This window comes from Zonotrichia leucophrys, chromosome 14 (genome assembly GCF_028769735.1).
Source record: "Zonotrichia leucophrys gambelii isolate GWCS_2022_RI chromosome 14, RI_Zleu_2.0, whole genome shotgun sequence".
Lineage (NCBI taxonomy): Eukaryota > Metazoa > Chordata > Aves > Passeriformes > Passerellidae > Zonotrichia > Zonotrichia leucophrys.
Genome location: NC_088184.1, coordinates 15379770 through 15384538, shown reverse-complemented (window position 1 = coordinate 15384538; position 4769 = coordinate 15379770).

Below are 4769 nucleotides of genomic sequence, written 5' to 3'. Positions count from 1 at the left end.
CCGGGCGCTGGGGGGGCGCGGGAGCCGCCGCCGCCGCCCCGCCCGGCCCCGCCCCGCGCCGCCCCTCCGCCAATGGCAGCGCGCGGAGAGTGGGAGGGGCGTGGTCTGAGCGCTGGCCCCGCCCCTCCGCGCCCCGCAGCGCCGGCACCGGGAGGAGCGGGGGGCACCGGGGGGAGCGGGGGGCACCGGGAGGAGCGGGGGGCACCGGCGGGCACCGAGGGGAGCGGGCACGGCGAGAGCAGGGTGCGAGGGGTCTGTGTTTGCGTGAAGGGAGGCGAGGACGGGGCCACCACTCCCCGCGATGCCCCTGCACGCCCCGGCCCCGAGGCGCGTTACCGTGGGGGCACCGGGAGCCGCCTCGGGTGGGTCTGCAGGAGCGAAGGGAACGGCGAATGGAGGGTGGCACCCGCACCCCGGGGAGCAGCGTGGGGTGCCCCACGCCGCACACGGCAGCCCCGCGGGCGGAGGGGAGCTCCACAGCCTGGGTTGGGGTCCGTCCCGCAGCCTGGTTTAGGGGTCCGTCCCATAGCCACGTTCATCCATCCATTCCTCTCGGATTTGCCTGCACAGTGTAGGAGAGCCACTCAGGCAGGCACAGACATTCAGGGTGGAACTGGGTCCAGGCCACGGGGGGTTGGAGCATGGGTTGCGGGACGGAGCCCGGGTTCCCCCAGTGTGTCTCAGCAACTGGTTTCTCTCTCTGATCCCGAATGCCGTCTGAGGCACTGGCGGTCTCCCAGCTGGAATCAATGCCGTCGGCTGCCTGACATGTTCGGCAGCACGGGCACAGCCTGCCTGGGAATGGGGGCCGGGACAGGCACAGGAAAGCGGGAGCGAGGAGTAAAGCCCTGTCAGGAGAAGCCAGGCAGGCACACGGTGAAGATGGAGTCAGTGACAGCGCTGGCACAGGGAGGGACAGCTGACAGGGCAGGGATCAGCACCCCAGAGTGCCCGGGGCCAGCAGCAGAGCTCGGGTGATAACTGTGGTGCTGAAGGGTCATTCTCACTGTGGGCAGGGACGGGATTTTCCCTTCGGGAGCATTTATGGTTAATCCCTGGAGCGCCCCGTGGGGAGGAGGAGGAGCAGGCAGCAGGGTTCTGATGGATTTATCCATGGGCAAGGGAGATGGGCCAGGTTAGGAGCTCCTGTACACGGCTCCTCGGTGACATCCCCTGCTGCCACCCCGAGTCCTGGGCACGGGCACGGCTGCCACAGGCTCCAGGGGATGAATGCTGAGGAGCTCCGGGTCTGCAGCGCTCCTCAGACACAGCCGAGGCTGGAGGAAAAGCTGTCACGGTGGAGGCTCATCATCCCACTCCCTGCATCCCGGCCATCCAGCCGGGAGATGGAAGAGCTGCCTCGGCAGAGCAGACTGCATGCCACGGTTCTGCACTATAATCTGATTTTCCAGGACAGCTGCAGTCAATAGAAGCCGAGGCCTGGGAACAAAGTGCAATGCTGGAACCATCTGTGGGCTGCAGGTTTTCCACCGGTCCCTGAGCCGCGGCCGTGGTGCGGCTTTTCCTGGCACAACCCGCCGGGTGGAGGGGGTACACCCTGCCCTGGCACCTCCGGGGCACGCCAGGACTTTGCCCCGCTGCCATCCCCGGGCGAGGCTGATGGAAATCTCCGGAGCAAACAAAGCCAGCTGTTCATCGCCGCCGCACCGGGGCAACGCCGGAGGAGAGGACGCGGCTCCCCATCGGCGGCAGCGCTCCCGGTAACCCCGCCCGTGCCAGGGCCGTGCCCTCCCCGGCTGCCCCCAGCCCCAAATTGAGCCTGGCAGAGCTCGGAGCCCCGCGGCAGGAGGAGCATCCCGGCAGGTTCCCCTCGTGGAGGAAAGGCGTGTGCACAGAGCCAGCCTGCTCACAACCGCAGTCACGCCGGGAGATGTTGCTCCTCAGATAGTTACAGGAACTAATCAGATAACGGCAGATGAACTAAGGGGGATATGTTTGCTAAAAATAGCGTAATGGAACAACAGGCGCCTGGAGATACGGCTGCCTCGGGGAAGCGGGGCTGCGGCATCTGGCACGGCTCGGAGCGGGGCCGGCACTCCGAGCCATCTACATATATGTAAATTTGTTCTTAGAGGCAGAAAAACAGCTTGTCCCCGTCACGGTGGTCAGCCCAAGAGGGCCCTTGTGCTGCTGTACCGATGTGAGCACGGAGAGGCAGATGGTGCCACCAGTGCCACCTGTGCCAGCAGCCGCGGGGATGGCACCTGCCCTTGGCTCAGCCGGGGAGCAGAGCTGTGCACAGGGCTGGAGACACCAGGAGCCCACCCGGGGCTCGGTGCTGTGCTCTGCCCAGCTGCTCTGCACAAACACTGCGCCTCAGGGCTCCCAATCTGCCTGTTTGCTTTGGCACGGAACCTGGCAGGGCTCTGTGTGCCAGAAGTTCCGTGCCGTGCTCAGAGCCAGGGAGATATTTCGGTGTGAGGCCTTCCCTCCCTCCCTCCCTTCCCTCCCTCCCTGCCTCCTGCTGCTGCTCAGGGCTGTTCCAAAGCTGGCTCGTGCCACGGCTGCCCCCACACTCCCAGCCTTGGCTGCTCCATGCCCTGGGCCTGGCCAGACTCTATCCATCCATCCCTGCCTGTCCCAGCAGCCTGCCCAGCCTGCTGCCCTCCTGGTGCCAGCTCCCGGTGCCAGCTCAGAGGGAGCAGAGCTGCTCCAGCAGGCAGCCTGCAAGGACGAGCTATTCCCACCAGGCACCATGTCAGCTGTGCCAGCTTGGGAGATATTCATCTTCCCCGCATGGTGAGTGCAGGGAGGATGCTGCAGGCTCTTCCCATGTGCTGCTCGTGGTGCCTCTGCTGTCCCTTGCTGCTGTGCCACCAGCCAGGCCCTGGGGGGCTTCTCTGTCTCTGCTGGGTGTTGGTGAAGCTCAGCCTCAAATCCTGGGGGCAGTTTTGGGACTTTTCATGACGTGGAGGGGCTGGAGAGTGTCCAGCTGGAGCAGGATCCCAGCCCCTGGCAGGGCACATCTGGAGCAGGATCCCAGCCCCTGGCAGGGCACAGCTGGAGCAGGATCCCAGCCCCTGGCAGGGCACAGCTGGAGCAGGATCCCAGCCCCTGGCAGGGCACAGCTGGAGCAGGATCCCAGCCCCTGCCAGGGCACAGCTGGAGCAGGATCCCAGCCCCTGGCAGGGCACAGCTGGATCAGGATCCCAGCCCCTGGCAGGGCACAGCTGGAGCAGGATCCCAGTCCCTGGGAGGGCACAGCTGGATCAGGATCCCAGTCCCTGGCAGGGCACAGCTGGAGCAGGATCCCAGTCCCTGGGAGGGCACAGCTGGATCAGGATCCCAGCCCCTGCCAGGGCACAGCTGGAGCAGGATCCCGGCCCCTGGCAGGGCGGGCACGGACTCTGCTGCCTTGGGAAGGGCGCAGCCCACGCAGCCCCGAGCAGGCACCGTTCCCTCCCTCGCCAGTCATTGTTCTCCCTCCCATCGCTCACTCACCTCTGAACGCTTCGATCTCATCGCCTTTGTCAGTGTCGCTGGCTTTTAATTGAAATTCCTCAGCCATCTCCTCATCAGCGCAGCCCATCAGTGAGTTTTGTGTGGGAAGTCATTGTTTTCCTTCTGCAGCTGTGAAAGTTAAATTCCAGCGTTTTGCTCGGAGACTGCTTTTGTCTCTTCCCTTTCTTATGCTGCCAATCCCAATCTTACAATGGCAGCCTCTTTCCTTTGTCTGGATATTTCATTTTCCACCTCTCCTCCTCAGAGTCCCCCCGGTTCCATCTCAGGCTCCTTCACTCCTCGGGCCCATCCTGAGGGGCATTTTCCACCTGTGGTTCCCTCCAGCCACTGCCGATGTTTGCCCTGGGGAGGTTTGGAGAGCCCAGCCTGTTTCTAACTCTTTATTTCTTGGTGTTCAAGTCCATAAGAACAGCATCCAGCTCCTCAGGAGGGTTTGGGCATCGTGGAGCAGGGCAGAAATGGAGCTTCCAGCATGTGCAGAGCCTGAGCCCTCCTTTCCCCCCAAAGTGCCCCTTTAGCCCCTTCTCCCTCTCCATAAAGGCAATGAAAATGCCAATCCAAACAGCGTTCAAGAGGAGGACCCACACTGGCAGCAGAAGGATGGGATCAGCCCCCATCTCTGCAGCAGAGCTTTTCTCTAATGCCTGCCATGTCCCCATGGGCATCCCTAAGGAACTTTGGGGCTGCCCTGGCCCCCACTGCCCCCTCCCATGCATAAATAGGTGATTGTGCCAGGTCCTAACAGCCGGCACTGGGCTGAGGCCAGGCCATGAATTTTCCTTGTGCCAGGACTGACATGAGCCAAGGCTTCAGGAGCAGAGGGCTGAATGCAGGGCAGTCACCCACGAGGACTTTGAGACAGGATGAAGAGCTGGATGCTCAAAAGGCCTTTGGAACAGAGGGAGGGCAGGGCAAGTGCCCAGCCTCCCTAATATGAGATATTTCCAGGTTATTTTGTATATTTTAGATGCTTTTCTGACGTGCCTCAGCGGCATCAAATATTTTAGGAGTATAATATGTCAGCTTGGAAATATCTGAGGTATTTTGTAGCTGTACACAAACACATCCTGAGCCAGGGAAGGGTTAGGCTGTGGTTGTGGTTTCAAAGGAAGGGTGTAAATGTCACAGGTGCCATCCCTGCACACTTGGCCATTTCCATCCCACAACGATTCACAGCAGCCAGTGGCACCGAGCCTGGCACAGCCTGGAGCCACCACAGCACAGCCCAAGGAGCTGGAACAAACAAATCCCTGAAAACCCTCATCTTTGGAAATTAGTTTGGCACC